We start from the raw sequence: 18,417 nt of genomic DNA, 5'->3' as shown, positions 1-18,417 counted from the left end.
CAAGGCGCGCGGCCCCGCGGCGTGATCCACCGCGCCCGGCGCCCGCGCGCGAAGAGAGAAGCTGCCAAGAAATCCCGCGGCTGTGAGAAGCTGCACCTGCGCTCCTTGCACCACCTCGTCAAGACCGCGCGCCGCCAACAGCGGCGCATCGCGAACCTCGTCAACACCAAGCTCCACCTCCAAAGCGGACCCCGGCAACCACGGCCTGCTGCCGTGCCTTCACCCCCGAGCTGCGTAGCGTCGCCTGGCCAGGCAAGTTCAAGCCGGATCTGCCTCCTCGCTACAACGGCACCGCCGACCCCGCGGAGTTCCTGCAGCTCTATGAGCTGAGCATCGAAGCGGCCAACGGCGACGAAAAAGTCATGGCGAACTGGTTTCCCATGGCGCTCAAGGATGGAGCCCGCTCCTGGCTCCTGAACCTGCAGCACGGCTCGATCTCTTCCTGGGACAAGATGCGCGACCGCTTCGTCGCCAACTTCTAGGGCACTTGCAACTGCCCGCCGGTCGCGGGTGATCTATGCCGCATCAAGCAACAACCAGGAGAGACCCTCTAGAAGTACATCCAGCGCTTCAACAACACCCGCTTCAAGATCCCCAAGGTCACGGACGAGGCCATCATCTCCGCATTTTCTGACGCCGTCCGTGACGTCAAGATGAAGGAGGAGCTCGCCATCCACGAGGAGCTCTGCGCCTCTCAGGAGCTGTTCAACCTGGCGACCAAGTGCGCAAGAGCTGAGGAGGGGCGCCTTTCTCTCCTCGAGCTGCCAGCCGCAGGAGCGGAGGAGAAGAAGGCCAAGGCCAAGGACGTGAAGCGCAAGGAGGCGGTCGTGCTCGCGGCGGAGCCCGACACCAATGGCAGAGATCAGCCCGAGTCATCCAATAACGGCCGACCGTTCTGCGCCTTCCACAACCTGAATACCCACAACACCAGCGACTGCCAAGAGCTCAGAGCCATACGGGAAGGACGCTACGGTCGACGCCCCGAGCACAACGACCGGGGCTACGGCCGTGGAGGAGGACGTGGACGACCGTGGCCCGCGCCAGGAGTGGCGCGACCGGCCTCGCGAGAACCGCTGGCAGGATCAACCTCGCAAGGGCGCCTGGAGGGACCAGCCTCGTGAGGATCACCCCCAGGGAAACACCGGTCTTCCCCCGCTGCCGCCACCAAGGAGGAATGATGATCACCACCAGGACGAGAGGGCTGGGGGCTTCCAGGAGCCGCGTGCGATCGCCTACATCTTGGGCGGTGCCCAGGCCTGGGCCTCTCAACGCATCTTCAAACAGTTCGCTCGCGAGGTGAACGCGATGCTCCCCAAGCTCGAAGCCACGCGCCCGCTCAGGTGGTCCCAGTGCGCCATCACTTTCAACTCGGCGGATCAGCTCAAGTGTGCAGCCACCGCTGGCGCCCTCCCTATGCTGTGCTCCCCAGCATCAGCAATGTGCAGGTCACCAAGACCCTCATCGACGGCGGCGCAAGGCTCAACGTCCTGTCCGTCGACATGTTCGACAACCTCCAAGTGCCATATGAACAGCTCGAGCCCACCAAGCCCTTCTCAGGAGTGACCGACGGTTCCACCACACCGATAGGGCAAGTCCGCCTACCTGTCACCTTCGGGGAGCGCAAGAACTACCGCACCGAGCTCATCGACTTCGACTTTGCGCACATCTGCCTGCCGTACAATGCCATCCTCGGGTATCCAGCCCTGGCCAAGTTCATGGCGGTCACTCATCACGACTACAACGTTCTCAAGATGCCAGGAAGTGGAGGGGTCATCACGGTCCCGTGTGAAGAGAGGGATGCGGTGTGCTCCCTCGAGCGCGCCTTTCAAGCTGCAGCAATCGACGACCCCGACAACAGAAGTGAAGGCCCTCCGGAGGCCATCCCCAAGAAGAAGCAGACGTGCCGTGCAGGACCTCAGGAGGATGGCGCCACGGCAGGAGCCTCGTCAGGATCAGCGCCCATTCCAGGGGCGCCTCCCTCCATCGCATAGGAAGGCGCGCCTGGCGTCCTCCTCAGGCAGGGCTCGAGGGCTCTCTTCTGGAGGGCCTCAGACCTTGCCAGCCTCACGAGGGAGGCGCTTGTGCACCACTTGGAGGCGTGCTTCACGGCACGTGTCCCTCAGGAGAGCACAGGGCAAGGAGTGCCCACCACCCAGGAGTTCATCACCAAGACCACTCAGGAGCTGCAAGATGCAAGGGCCATGCGCGATGACCGCCGCTCACAAGGCGCAGCTCCGCATCCTAGCAAGGATGCTGGGCTGCGTGTCTGCATCGACGTCCCGGGCTCAACAGGGCCGCGTCTTAGGAGCGCTTCCGGCCATCACGTGTGGGCCGCTGCGAAGGACCACCACACAGCTACGTTCGCATGCCCTTCGGCTTGCCGAGCATGGCGTCGACCTATCAGCGCAACATACGGCGAGTCCTGGCAGCTCAGGAGGCCAGGTACCACGCCGTCCTGGAGGAGATGGAGACGGCCTTCAAGGAACCTCCCGAGCCCCCAGAGCCTCCCGAGGCTCAGGGCCCCGGTGGCTCATGAGAGATCCTTTCTTCAGCGCACGCCTTCAGCCGCGCCAACTCTACTTCGTCTACAGAGCCAGGTGACATCTTCCAAGCTCGTTTAGCTGGGAGCGCCCCTCGGGCTGCCTTATTCCCAGGCCACGTGGGTCCGTCCCTGTGGCATGTATCCCTTTTGCTTATGTCTTTAGCTTACCCAGTTGGGGGCGCCCCTCGGGCTGCATCACCCCCAAGCCGCTCGGGCCGGACCCAGTGGCATGTATCTTCCCGCATTTACCTAAGCAGATCTGCTCTCCATGCTTAACCTGCCAACTGCACCACCTGTCCGATCATCGCCTCCCCCGGGGCCTTCACACAGGCACGGCACTAATGCATGGGTCCGTCCCTGTCACGTCGACAAACCTGAGCGGTCGAGCTCTGGCTCGCGGCCCGCCCCGGGCACGTCACCTCACCTGGCCCTCAGTGCCTTCATCCCGTCCAGAGCAACCAGCGGCAGGCTGACAGCTGTAACAGCAAACCCTATTTCTTCTTGTGCCAGTTCGTAGGGATCTCGTGAGAAGGATAGTAGGCGGCACCACGAGTCTCCTTTTCTCTCGTGCAATTCGCTTGCACGTTAAAAGGGGGGCTCCTGAGCATCGCGACTCAGGAGCTCTTACTGGCTCTCCAGCCCTCACCCCCTAGCCTTGCCCACGGCATCGCGACCTGGCATACCAGCGGCGGCTGAGCTCGCTCGAGGGCCGGGACCTGAGGATGTAGAGCACTAAGGAGAGCATGAGGGGAGGGAACTCGTATGGGCCGGCCTGGCTATGCCGCACAAGTAGGCGCGCAGCTCTGGCGCAACGTCGGGAGTTGCCACGAAATCAACAAGATAAGTCCCGCACCCGGATCGGCTAAATGCTTGGGCCTAATGGTCGCTCACACCTTGCCGCAACCCCGTTGCGGCCACGTCGACTCCCTTTCTCGCCTCACTGTGGCTACTTGAGCGCCTAAGGGGGACCTCCTGAGCATCGCGCCTCAGGGGCTCTTACTGGACCTCGGGCCGCACACCTCCTGGCCTTGACCATGGCACGCGACCTGGCATACCAGCGACGGCTGTAGCCTGCCTGGGGACCGGGACCTGTCAGCGTAGAGCAACAAGCTATCGCAAGGAAAGAAAGGGGGGACCGAGCCTTAATGGGACATGCGCTCACCAAGTTTTCATAACAAGGAAGACGAGCACAAAAGACATTACAGATCCTTACATGCCCCCACGGGGTGATTCATGGTTCTTCGTAGGAAGCAAAAGCTTACACTAAGTGGAATCCCATCTACATCCTTTCGTGGTGGACGCCATCATCAACAGTGGGCCACGAGAGGCCGACGCCAACCCCATCCAGATTAGTGGCGGCGACGGCCGGACGCCGCAGCTCTGCTCCGGGCGCGGCGAGAGCTCGGGGGCACGTAGCTATCGTTGCTCGTCTCTGGAGTCTCGTAAAGCACAAGAGAGCTGCTGGACTCCCGGGGGCTGCTGCTGCTGGAGTAGCCGTGAGCGGAGCGCGCGTCAGTTTGGTGCTCCCCTCCGGGGCAGCACTCCAGGCGGCGGCCCTCGGCGTCGAAGACCTTGAAGAAGAGCATGGAAGCGCCGTCGTACTCGAAGTGGATCATGAGGGCGCCCCTCGCGCGGCAGACCTGTGCGATCTCCCCCAGCCGCTGGTCATGAAGATCTTGCCGGCGGGAACCGCTTCGATCTCCGCTCCGGTCGCCGGAGCGCTGCAGTCGGCGTGCTGCGGCCAGAGCTCAAGAGGCCCCCTCAGCGGCATCACGTCAGAGAAAAACCGCGGGAAGCGGATCCAGGAGCTTGGAGGCATCGGCGCCCACAGCACCAGCTCGCGTGAGGAGTCTGCGGCATGGACCCCAGGGGCGGCGGTGCGCGTCGCCGCAGCGTTGCGGCTCCGAACACAGCGTGGGCAGCGTTGCTCATCGCTTCGTCCTCCCGAGCCCTCGGCTCGGGCGTACAAGGGTAGCGGGTACCCCGGAGGAGGCCGCTCGCAGCAGGGCCTCGACACCACCTACATTGCCGTTTCATCACGGCGATGGATCAACCTCTTCTTCGGCGGAAGTGGCCCCGGATCATCACGGGGAGCCTTTCCCTTCTCTTCGGCAGAAAACCTTCTGATGGGCGCCATTGTTGTCAGCAGTGGAGCGAGGAGGAAGGAGCAAGCAAGCAAGGAAGAGATGGGCAACGGGGGCTCCGCCCCCTCCCCATTTATAGCAAGAGAAGGCCAACCGGCGTCTCCCACGATCACAGGTAATGATGGTTTTCCCTGCATGTCGCAGGGACTTGTCAAGTCGTGCAGTCGCCGAGGCAGCGTGGGGAAGCGGATACGCCCACGTCCAATCAACTGCCACGCGTCAACCGAGGCCGCAGGCTTTTGGGGCCCGCGGTGCTCCGAACTTGACCCTTGGCTTCGCCGCGAAGCCAAGCCCGGGCGCACCTTGGGCCCGGGGGCTACTGTCGGCGTTCTGGGAACGGGGGTCCCTAGACTTGCCTGCCTGCGGCCCGCAGCGCGGCTAAGCAGCAGGCCGGGCCGCAGGCCGTACGGCCTATCTTCATCGACAAGGCATCCAAGACCCTCGCGAGGGGCCAAGCCTCGCGAGGCGGACGACGCAAGACCTCCTCTAGAGTAGCCTAGCCAGGCAGGCTCACGAGGAGCGGAGATATCAAGGCGGGGCAAAACCTCACGAGGCTCTCGTGACGTGAGACATGACGCACGGCACCAGGCGGGCGCCAGCGCGCGCGGCGTCCTTATTTCCTCTTTGGTGCTAAGGAGGCCAGCGCAAGCGAAGAGTACCGAGGCATCATGCAAAGGTTGCTATATTGGTGCAACGAGACCAAGACCAGGAGGACGGCAAGACGGAGGTCATCGTGGAGCCCAAGACGGCGTCACCACCAGAGCTTTTCGCAGGCGAAGACCGCTTTTGTCAGGATAGCTTGTACTAGCTGTCCCCCTTCAAATTTGCCCGCCGTTGTTGGCTCCCTTCCTGCTCATTATTTGGGAAGAGGACCAGGGCCTATATAAGTAGAGCTAGCCACCATAGTGAAAGGGGAATCCTCACCCGCACAAGTTCGACAAGCACAAGAGCACCTCAACCTCAGGAGGCTGTTCTTCCCTTGTACTATTCTTCATCAGCCCAAGAGGCAATCCACCACCACCACACTGGAGTAGGGTATTACACCACAACGGTGGCTCGAACCAGTATAAACCTCGTGTCTTTCTGTGTTGCGAGTTCGTCCGCGAGATCTTTGCGAGCTAGGGCATAGATCGGTAGGAGGGAAAGACTTCACGCGCACCCCAGTGTTCGAACCTTAAGGGTTTGCCGGAACCCCACATCCGACAACTGCTTTCTCGTGGTTTTCTGCGTTACCACCCGGTTCTATTACTACATGGTTTCACTTGGAACAAAAGTTTCACGATCATTTTATAGTGGTGATAGTGAGCTTAAGTTGTCACATCTTACATCGGTTAGACAAAAGCATGATGAATCGGTCTCCGATTACATCAAGAGATTTAGAGATACAAAAAACCGGTGCTATAGTTTGGTGATAACTGAGAGAGATTTGGCTGATTTTGCTTAGTGGTTTCAGAACTCACATTAGAGAAAGGCTAGAAGGACGTGAGTTTTTAAATATCAACCAAGTCTTGCAAAGGGCTTTGGCTCAAGAAAGCCGAAGCAAAGATCTTAAAGAGGTGCATAGGTATAAAACTGATCGTCCTAAGATGAATATGGTTGAGTATGATAGTGACCACTTGGACGATGAGGGTGATATTTATGTTGCTGAATTTGTTTGGCCATCTAAGGCCAAACCATTTACTTGCAATGATTTAAAGCCGATTCATAAGAATCGTGATGAAGAGATGAAATTTACTTTCAACATTGCTAAGTGTGATAGAATATTTGATGCTTTATTGCAAGCGAAGATTATTAGAATATCTCATACTTTACCGTCGTTTGAAGAACTGAAATGGCGTGCTTATTGCAAGTATCATAATTCTTTTTCTCATGCTACTAATGATTGTAATGTTTTTCGACGACAGATACAATCGGCCATTAATGACGGACAATTGAATTTTTCTGAGATGCAAGTTGATAAGTATTCTTTCCCAATGAACACCATGGATTTGGAGGGGAAGAAGATGTTAATTCGGCCCAACATAGCCGAATCAGCTAATAAATAATATTGTCATTGGTGAGCCCAGGAAAAATAAGGAGAGCGACAAGGTCTTGGGGAGACAAGTTGTGCTTGACAAGCAACCCGGTGGCAGGGAGGTAATCAAGATCACCATCAAGAATCCTACACTCGGGGGGCAACCACAAGTGCAAGAGAACACTCATGTCAAATTTGTTAAGCCCAAGAGTCCAGAGGTTGGCAAGTGGAAGACGAATGAAGCTAAAGTGCAGTGCAAGAGAATCAAGCCAACTTTTGATATGCTGTTGTCCAAGCATGACAATCAAGCGGCCGGTTCTAGCTCTGATCGGGCATCAAATTTGAAGCGCTCAAGGTCACCTCCTCGGGAAGAATTTCAGCATCATGCAAGGCCATATGGGTCATGGGCACCGGGACCATGGATGGCGCTACCCCCTATGCGCCATACTACATGGGAGGCTACAATGGAGGATGGGGGCAGCCCCCAATGGCCCCTTATGATTTTCATCCGGGTTGGGCTGAACCAAGGAGGCTTATTCATGAGAGGCTTTCTTATCCCACACGAGGCCGTTTGAACAATGGTGTCAATTGGCCAATGCAATATAATCAAAAAAGGGTCAACAAGCAGGTGTGGCGTGCTAAATCACCAAGTGCCAAAATTTCAGACCCTAGCAAGCAAAAGGAGAAGAATACTAGTGCTGAAACTATTATGATAGGCACTAAAGAATTAATAATCAAATAGCCGATTGTTGTTGAAAATTCGTCTGATTCTAATAAAGATGTGGCTGCTGTCCAGCAAGGTCCCATGGCCAATGATCATGAAGCTAGCACAAGCAAGGCCAAGTCGAGGGATCCGAAATATACTCAGCCTAGGTGGTGTCCTTCCGGTCTGACCAAAGCACAAAAAAGGAGATTGCAGCGCATGAGGAGCCATGAGAAGGAGGAGCAAGAAGCAGAGAAGCTGAGGGATAAATTGTTCAATGAAACCCGTCCCATGGTGCTACCAAGACAAGTGTGGAAGCCTAAGCAAAAGGAAAACGTAGCAGCTTCTGCATTGATCATAGCAACACCTACACCACCAACGGAGGACGATGTGGCTGCTATTACATCGTCCACTTCACCTATTACTTCCTCTTTACTTGTAGATATTTCGGAGTCGGTAGACATGCTTGAGGAAGGAGATGAAATTCTTGATTATGAGTCTACACTGGTTCATGAAGGTATGGATATTAATATGGTGTATTACTTACCCGCTGAATTTCGTGCTATAGTGAAGAAGGGGAAGTAGCTCAGCTAGATTTTGGTCCTAAAATGCTATATTCGAGAAGCCAAAAGAACCAGTGACGCACTTGAAGCCATTGTTCCTTAAAGGTCATATTAATGGATCGCCGGTTGCTAGAATGCTTGTTGATGGTGGTGCTGTGGTGAATCTTATGCCATATTCGGTCTTCAAAAAATTGGGGCTGCATGATGAAGAGTTGATAAAGACCAACATGGTGCTCAATGGATTTGAAGTTAAAGAGAAAACTGAAGCCAAAGGTGTGATGTATGTGGAGCTCACGGTGGGAAGTAAAACATTGGCTACCGCATTCTTTGTCGCCGAGGTGCAAGGTAACTACAATGTGATATTAGGCCGCGATTGGGTTCATCCAAACCAATGCGTGCCATCTACTATGCACCAGTTTTTTATTCAGTGGGTTGATGATGAAGTAGAAGTCATTCATGCGGATAATTCGGCTTGTGTTTCTTTAGCCGATGCATCGGTGGATTGGCAACATCCCAATGCTACTTGCTTGACGGGGCGCGACTTATCAGAATATGATTTTCTTAGCGCCACAAAAAGTGGTTTTGTGCCCGTTTCTTTAAAGCCGGTTGGCGATAATCGGCCCCAAGGTATGATGTATTTAAATGGATCCTAACTCAGAGTGGTTACAGAAACGTCTTGTAGAATATCGGTCCGATGAGAACGATATGTATGAGTCCATAGAAGAGTTAGATGATATGGATAAACTAGGACAGGGTTTTACATCGGCCGATCCATTAGAAGAGATAGATATAGGAGATGGTTCAATTCCTAGGCCGACATTTGTAAACGAAAATTTAAGAGCCGATCATAAGGCTAAGTTGATCGAGCTATTAAAAGAATATGCTTGTTGCTTTGCATGGGAATATCATGAGATGCCAGGTTTAGCTGAGAGCTAGTGGAGCATCAGTTACCTATAAAGGCCGGTTTTAGGCCATACAAGCAATCGGCCAGAAAGTTTAATCCAAAAACGTATGACCGGATCAAGGAAGAGATCGGTCATTTTCTTAAAGCTAATTTTGTTAGGCCTTGCAGGTATGCCGAGTAGATTTCTAACATTGTACCAGTAGAGAAGAAAGGCTCCGGCAAGTTGAGGGTGTGCATTGATTTCAGAGATTTGAATAGAGCTACACCTAAAGATGAGTATCCTATGCCAATAGCCGATATGCTTATTAATGATGCTTCTGGACATAAGGTCATTAGCTTTCTTGATGGCAATGCGGGGTATAACCAGATTTTTATGGCCGAAGAGGACATGTCCAAAACGGCTTTTCGATGCCCCGGTTTCCTTGGTTTATTTGAGTGGATGGTGATGACCTTTGGATTAAAGAATGCCGGCACCACGTATCAAAGGGCTTTGAATTTGATTTTTCATGATTTACTTGGTGTTATACTTGAGGTCTATATTGATGATATTGTTGTCAAATCGGATGCTTTTGAATCTCACTTAGCCGATTTGCGTTTGGCTTTTGAAAGAATGAAGAAATATGGGCTGAAATGAATCCTTTGAAGTGTGCCTTTGGTGTATCGCCTGGGAAGTTTCTGGGTTTCATTATTCATGAAGATGGCGTGGAAATTGATCCCAAGAAGATAGAAGCTATACAGAAAGTAGAGGCTCCAACATGCAAGAGAGATATGCAAAAGTTCCTTGGCAAGGTCAATTATTTGAGGAGGTTCATAGCCAATCTATCAGGGAAGGTTGATGCATTTACTCCTATCCTTCGGTTAAAAAATGATGTTGATTTTACTTGGGGGGCAAAACAGCAAGAGGCATTTGATATGATTAAGAAATATTTGTGCATTCCTCCGGTTATGAAAGCGCCCAGGCACATGGAGCCATTTAGACTTTACATTGCAGTGGAGGAAGGTGTTATTGGTGCTGTTTTGACTCAAGAGACCGAAGGAAAGGAGCATGCTATTACTTATTTGAGCCGACGCTTATTGGACGCCGAGACAAGGTATACATTTATTGAGAAATTATGCTTATGCTTATATTATGCTTGCACAAAATTGAGACATTATCTAGTGCCTAGTACTTGCATTATAGCTTGTCAAACCGATGTCATCAAATACATGTTGCATAGGCCAATTCTTAGTGGTAGAATTGGCAAGTGGGCTTATGCTTTAATTGAATATGATTTGGCTTATGAATCTTTGAAATCCATGAAAGGCCAAATTGTTGCTAATTTTATTGTTGAGCATCGGATTGATGACAGGCATGATATTGATATAAACCTTGTCTCATTAGTAGCATGGAGATTATATTTTGATGGTTCAGTTTGTAGTAATGGCCAATGTGTTGGTATTGTTTATATATCTCCTCGTGGTGCTATTTTTGAAGCCTCATGCCGGTTAGAATACTTTTGCATAGATAATCAAGCCGAATATGAAGCATTGTTATTCGGCTTAGAGATGTTGCTTGCCATAGGTGCTACACATATTGAGGCGTTTGGTGATTCGTTATTAGTAGTGCAACAAATATCCAAAGTCTTTCAATGTTTTGACGAATCACTTAATGTTTATCTTGATAAATGTCTAGATATAATTTCTACTTTGGATTATTTTAGCATTGCTCATATATCTAGACATGACAATTGGATAGCAAATGAGTTGGCACACAAGCATCCGGCTATCATGTTGATCGTGGCATGTTTCATATTTCTCAAAGGCCGATGTCTAGTCTTGCCAACATAGGGGAGGCCGAACCGAAGCCCACCATTTCAGCCACTAATGAAATATTTAATGCAGGAGAAAATCAAGACTGGAGGAAGCCCATTATTGATTATTTGTGTGATCCTAGTAAAAGGGTGGACAGGACTATTCGGCGTATGGCTTCCAAATACACAATGAGAGATGATGGCCTCTATCGCCGATCGGTTGATGATGTTCTTTTAAAATGCTTGGACGAGGACCAAGCGAGAGTTGCTATGGGAGAGGTCCATGAAGGTATTTGTGGCACTCATAAGTCGGCTCCCAAGATGAAATGGTTACTACGACGTGCTGGGTTTTATTGGCCCACAATGGTTAATGATTGCTTTCGGTACTATAAAGGATGTGAAGCTTGTCAAAAGTTTGGTGATATTCAGTTAGCTCCCACTACTATGTTACATCCTATTATCAAGCCGTGGCCTTTTAGAGGTTGGGGATTGGACTTTATTGGAGAGATTCATCCTTCTTCTTCAAAGGGGCATCGGTTCGTGTTGGTGGCAACTAATTATTTCACTAAATGGTCTGAAGTAATACCACTAAAAAATATGACGCATACAGAGGTAATTCAATTCATAACTGAGCATATTATTCATAGATTCGGCATTCCTCAAACATTAACTACGGACCAAGGTTCATCCTTTATGTCACATCAAGTTAGAGAATTTGCCGAATCATATAAGATAAAGTTGCTTAATTCCTCTCCATATTATGCCCAAGCCAATGGACAAGCGGAGTCTAGTAATAAAATATTAATCAAGCTCATCAAGAAGAAGATTGAGGATAATCCAAGGAGATGGCATGAGCTACTGTCCGAAGCTTTGTGGGCACACAAAATCTCAAGGCATGGTGCTACAAAGGTAACTCCATATGAGCTCGTCTATGGTCAAGAGGCCGTTTTACTAGTGGAAGTGAATTTGAATGCTTTGAGAATAGCCAAACAAAATGATTTATCGGCGGTGGACTTCTATAACTTGATGATGGATAATATTGATGAAGTCACCGATAAACATTTGTCTGCTTTGAATGCCATAGAGAGAGATAAGTTGAGGGTGGCAAGAGCTTACAATAAGAAGGTTAAGTTGAAGAATTTTCAAGTTGGCGATCTTGTGTGGAAGGTGATTCTACCAATTGGTTCAAAAGATAGAAAATTCGGGAAGTGGTCTCCAAGTTGGGAAGGTCCTTTTAAGATTACAAGAGTGGTTCCCGAAAACTCATATTTGGTGGAATTCGTACAAGGCACATTATTACCTCGAGCTCTCAATGGCAAATATTTAAAGAAATATCACCCAAGTGTGTGGCAAGAAGCCTAGATAGGCAATGGCCGATATATCACTATCGTCCTAAGCAAAGACATGGCCGATAAATAACTATCGCCCTTAGCATAAACATGGCTGATATATAATTATCGCCCTAAGAAACTATAAATGGCCGATGGAGTGTTGATATTGTCCTTAGAACAAACATGGTACAAGTTATTTTTCGGCACGCTAGCTTTGCCAAAAAACAGGGGGGCATGTGTTGACACCAGATTTTGGCACGGTCAAGAACTTAATTAATATGGCCTCAAATGGAGAAGTGATCTACATAAAAAAAGTTTCGTATTGTCGATATGAACATTTTTAAGTTTGGGCCATCGCCATCCGATCTCATATCGAAGGCCGAAGTTGTGTTCGAAATACTGAGATTTTGTATTCAGAACACTATTCGGCTCATTACGCCCTCAAGAACGCCCCGTATGGAAAAATGATCTACACGGATTGTCTTCGTCTCGTCAAAACGATCGTTTTGATATAAAAATCGTCCCAATCTGAGTCTGTATGCAAAAGTTAAAGCTATCGGAGTGCAGCCCTGTCATGAGGCGTGATGTGGCGCGCCCCACCAGACCTATGTCTGATGGGTAGCGCGAGAGAACGGGTGTCTTGCGTGATAGTCCATTTTGTGCGAGCGATTTGACCTTCAAGATGACCTCTGATCAAGAAATGTTCAACACAAAAGTTGTTCACCTCGTCAAAACGGTCAAGATTGCTTTTGGACTCGTTTCCATCCGAGGTCGTTTACTGCCTCAAACATGACCCGCAAGGTGCAGCCAGGTTGTAAACCGAACCGTTTTGGAAAGTTTGATTCCGAGTTGGACCCAAACTAGGGTTTTGGACGTGAATCCAAGCCTTTTACTTGCACGAGAAGTCCAGCCGCATCTTATATACCTAAGGGGTGACGGCCGATTGAACAACAACACACAATTGCAAAACCCATCTACAAACTTTCATCTCCTACCCTAGTTTTCTGCTTCTCGTTCATCGGTGTTCTTCGCTTCGGAGAGCTTCGATCCACGAAGCCCTAGGGGCGGGCGAACCGACCTAGGGCAGCCCATCACCGCCGTGCGTCCAGACGGGGTCTCTCCCGGCCGCCTGGGGTTTCGGGTCTTCAAAAGAGCTCGCCGGATTGTCTTACGTATCGCGCTTCCGGTGAGCCTCCTTCGGCGACGTGTCCTGCGTATCGCGCTCGACGCCGAGGGTACATGGTGACGTGTCCGTGTGCGAACAGAAGCTTATGTTCAAACCTACCCCAAATGGGACAAAAAATTTACCACGACATGTTGATGACGCTCCATGATAGCATGCCAAGTTTCATGAATTTCAGACGAGTTTTGGATTTACTAGAATTAAAAACCAGGTATCTCAATGTTTGTGGCCGAGTGACGGCGACAGGGTGTTTGAAATTCATTCCCATTTCTTGCATGGGACATAAGCATAAACCCATGGACACATATTTGATTTTTCAACCAATTTATATGCACTGGAGCATGTGCATGTAGTTCAAATTTTAATTATGCACATAAAATGCCTAGAAAACCCAGTTAATGTATAGAAATGTCCAAATGAACCCCGATAAATTCCAAAATTTAACACAACACTCTTGTTGTTGTATGTTGACACTAGAAAAAATTTGAAAGCAATAAGAGGCAATGGATATCGTTTCGTCCGCAAAGGTGGCACGTTCCATACCGAAACCATCAAGCTTGTTGTGAGAAGCTTATACCCAAACCTGCCCCAAATGGGACAAATTTTTTACCACGGCATATTGATGCCGCTCCATGATAGCATGCCAAGTTTCATGAATTTCAGACGAGTTTTGGATTTACTAGAATTACAAAAGCAGGTACCTCAATGTTTGCCGGAGAGCCACAGTGCCGTGGTGTTCGAAATTCATCCCCATTTCTTGCATGGGACATTAGCATAAACCCATGGACACATATATGATTTTACAACCCTTGTTGGTACACCGGAGCAAGTGCATGTAGTTTAATTTTGAATTGTGCACCCGAAATGGCTAGAAAACCAATTTAATGTATAAAATGTCCAAACGAACCCTGAATAATTCCATTTTTTTACGACACACATATAGTTGCATGTTCACTGCAGATAAAAGTTCTAGCAATTCAAACACCGTCCATTGCCGCTGTGACCCCATCATGTAATTCAAATCAAGATGAAAAATCAAGTAGATCCCACACTGTCGTGGTATTCTCACGGGGGGTTGCGAGACAACAGATGCCACAGGGTGGCTTAAGGTGAGGGCAAGACTGTCGTGGAATATCCGGGGACGGGTATGCGAGTAGAACGCGCTAGTTTACCCAGGTTCGGGGCTCTCCGGAGAGACAATACCCCTACTCATGCATGTCTGTATATATGTGGTATATCTGCAGTATAGGGTGCTCCTGGAGCTGTATCTGAGGTAAACTATTCTCTAGCAGTGCCGGGTACGGCCGTCTCGTCGGGGTCTTGTCGGTGTCGGGTCGGAGCAGCGGTTGACTCCGCGCAGCAGGCCGGCTGGAGCAGCCGGCCGGAGGAGCAGTCGGCCCAGGCGGGCAGGCAACCCGTCCGACTGCCGTCTGGAGTGGCCGGGTTGGGAGCCGGCCGGAGCATCCGGACTGAGGGGCTTTGCTAGCCCCGATGTCTTGAAATATTGTCTCGCCGTCTTCGGGGTACCTGTGGTCAATTACTCCGACAGTAGACTCTGAGCCTATGGGCAACTTGGCAAAGTTGGGCGAAGGTTTTTTAGTGGGTGTTGATGTAGAAGATGCTTGATGACGGTCGGCTGCGGGCCGTAGCCAGTGCGGCTTGCTTTCGGCGGGGGAGCGCGAGCGCCCGCTGGGTGTAGCCTCCGAGCCTCCTGGTAACTTGGAAAAGTTGGGCGGAGACTTTTCGCGGTTTGTTGGTGCAGACGATGGCGTCGAGGGGCCGGTTGCAGCCGGCGGCGGGCGTGCAACAGGCGCGGCATGTTCCGAGCAGGGGCGCGCAAGCGCACCCGCTGGGTGTAGCCTCCGAGCCTCCAGACAACTTGGAAAAGTTGGGGTGGAGGGTCTTGTTGTTGATGATGAAGTCGACGGCGACGTCGAGGGTGCCAGGCGCGGACACGGAGTCCGTCGGCTGGTGCTGTCGGGCGTGGATGCGGCGTCCGCCAGCTGATGCTGTCGGGCGCGGACGCGGTGTCCGCCGACTGATGGTGTCGGTCGCAGACGCAGAGTCTGCCGACTGATGCCGTTGATGACAGCCGGCTGGGGGCTGCAGCCGGCGCGGCTTGCTTCCTTTGGGGGCACACCAGCGCACCCACTGGGTGTAGCCTCCGAGCCTCCGAGCGAGGAGGGGGGTTCCCCACGGAAATGATCATGCAAAAGACAAAGTTAATCTGCGCAGATATATCAAATGTTTGCTTTTAGCATTGCAAGTTTTATGTGGAGGGTGCCGACTCGGTTTCATCCGAGCCTCCTTCAATCTTTTTCATGTCCCCTGCTACCTCTTGAGCATTGCGTTGGTTTTCCCTTGAAGAGGAAAGGGTGATGCAGCAAAGTAGCATAAGTATTTCCCTCAGTTTTTGAGAACCAAGGTATCAATCCAGTAGGAGGCTACGCGCCAGTCCCTCGCACCTACACAAACAAATAAATCCTCGCAACCAACGCGATAAGGGGTTGTCAATCCCTACACGGTCACTTACGAGAGTGGGATCTGATAGATATGATAGGATAATATTTTTGGTATTTTATGATAAAGATGCAAAGTAAAGTAAACAAAATAAAAGGCAACGGAAATAGCTAAGTGTTGGAAGATTAATATGATGGAAGATAGACCCGGGGGCCATAGGTTTCACTAGTGGCTTCTGTCAAGAGCATAAGTATTTTACGGTGGGTGAACAAATTACTGTTGAGAAATTGACAGAATTGAGCATAGTTATGAGAATATCTAGGTATGATCATGTATATAGGCATCACGTCCGAGACAAGTAGACCGACTCCTGCCTGCATCTACTACTATTACTCCACACATCGACCGCTATCCAGCATGCATCTAGAGTATTAAGTTCATAAGAACAGAGTAACGCTTTAAGCAAGATGACATGATGTAGAGGGATAAATTCATGCAATATGATAAAAACCCCATCTTGTTATCCTCGATGGCAACAATACAATACGTGCCTTGCTGCCCCTACTGTCACTGGGAAATGACATCGCAAGATTGAACCCAAAGCTAAGCACTTCTCCCATTGCAAGAAAGATCAATCTAGTAGGCCAAACCAAACTGATAATTCGAAGAGACTTGCAAAGATAACCAATCATACATAAAAGAATCCGGAAGATTCAAATATTTTTCATACATAAACTTGATCATAAACCCACAATTCATCGGTCTCAACAAACAGACCGCAAAAGAAGATTACATCGAATAGATCTCCACAAGAGAGGGGGAGAACATTGTATTGAGATCCAAAAAGAGAGAAGAAGCCATCTAGCTAATAACTATGGACCGGAAGGTCTGAGGTAAACTACTCACACTTCATCGGAGAGGCTATGGTGTTGATGTAGAAGCCCTCCGTGATTGATGCCCCCTCCGGCGGAGCTCCGGAACAGGCCCCAAGATGGGATCTCGTAGGTACAGAAGGTTGCGGCGGTGGAATTAGGTTTTGGCTCCGTATCTGATCGTTTGGGGGTACGTAGGTATATATAGGAGGAAGGAGTACGTCGGTGGAGCAACGTGGGGCCCACGAGGGTGGAGGGCGCACCTGGGGGGGGGGGGGTAGGCGCGCCCCCTACCTCGTGGCTTCCTGGTAGCTTTCTTGACGTAGGGTCCAAGTCCTCTGGATCATGTTCGTTCCAAAAATCACGTTCCCGAAGGTTTCATTCCGTTTGGACTCCGTTTGATATTCTTTTTCTGTGAAACTCTGAAATAGGCAAAAAACAGCAATTCTGGGCTGGGCCTCCGGTTAATAGGTTAGTCCCAAAAATAATATAAAAGTGAATAATAAAGCCCAATAATGTCCAAAATAGAAGATAATATAGCATGGAGCAATCAAAAATTATAGATACGTTGGAGACTTATCATCCCCTCCGCTCTTTGGCTTGTGCTCTCGCTAGCCGGACAGCTGCTCTGCGGTGAGAGTGGGCTGCGGAGTGGAGTGTACAACACTCAGACTCTGGGAGTAGATTAGACCGAGCATATAATTATAAAGCAAATGCCGGGTCGCCGAACCGTTTTTTCTCCCGAGACGTTTTTCGCGTGGGTGGCCTCTAGCGTTCGCTCTTGCTAGCCGGACAGCCGCTCTATGGTCTGTGACTAAGAGTGAGACTTTGGTACCATGCACGCTACTAAGCCGTCTGTGGGAACGAACGTCTCGGGTTAAGCGGCCAGCCTCCGGGCCAACTCTGGCTGGCGCCGGGGCAAACAGTGGTGCAACTGTAATAAAATGCGGAGATAGCCCCCTGAGCATCGCTCGAGGTTATCCGTGTTTGCACGATGCAAAATATGCGGGTGAGGAGCTCACATTGCTTTTGGCGCAGTCGAGGTGCAGATGATCTCCGACAGACGGCCCGAGCCTCCGGGCGCTCGAGGGACGCCCCAGCCGGTCGGGCTCGACCGAACAGGCGTTGAGGCGGGCGGGCGGCTGGGCCGGCTCGCCTGCCGGCCAGTCGTCGGAGCAGGAGGCGGTCCAGCCGGCAGGGCGGGTCGCGACTGACCGTCCGAATAAAGAAGCAGGCAAACGGGCCAGCCGAACGTTTTTTCTTATCTCTGGCCGACTGCTGGCAGCCGGACAGACACTTTTTTTTCTTTTTCTTCTTCTGGCTGCGGGAAGCCAGACGCTCTTCTGCATGAGCAGTCGGCTCGGTGCTTTCCTTTTCTTTCTTGGGCAGGCAGCCGACCTCTCTCTCCTTTTTTCTTCTTTTTCTTAGCACTCGACCCGGCTCTTTTCTTTTTTCAGGTGAGCAGCCGGCTCCCTTGACTTTTCTTTTAGCCAGCATGGGCAGCCGGTCTCTTTTTTCTAGCTGGCCCTTCTCTTTCTTTCTTTTTCTATCTATTTCTTGCAGTAGCCGGCAGGAGGGAGCCGGAGCCACAGTCGGCCACAGGCGGAGGATGCCGGCGCGCGAGTGCGTGGTAGCAGGCGGACGAGGGCAAGCGGGCGCGAGGCGACGCAGCCGGCTGCGAAGGTGTTTGGGAGCGGGGGCCGGAGCACGGCAGACGGAGTGGAGGACCCGGCGCGCGTAGGAGCCGCGGGAGGCCGAGCAGGGCGGAGGTGCACGGGACGACCAGGAGGCCGCTCGGAGCAGCAGCCGGCTGGGAGCGGGAGCCGGCAAGGCGCGCGATGGCGCGGGAGAGGCCGGCTGGCACGCGGCCGGGTTGCCGGGCGTGGGTGCCAGAGCATGAGCCGGACCGGC

The sequence above is a fragment of the Triticum aestivum genome, chromosome 6D, assembly GCF_018294505.1.
Source record: "Triticum aestivum cultivar Chinese Spring chromosome 6D, IWGSC CS RefSeq v2.1, whole genome shotgun sequence".
Taxonomy (NCBI): Eukaryota; Viridiplantae; Streptophyta; class Magnoliopsida; order Poales; family Poaceae; genus Triticum; species Triticum aestivum.
Note: the sequence above shows the minus strand (reverse complement) of the source record.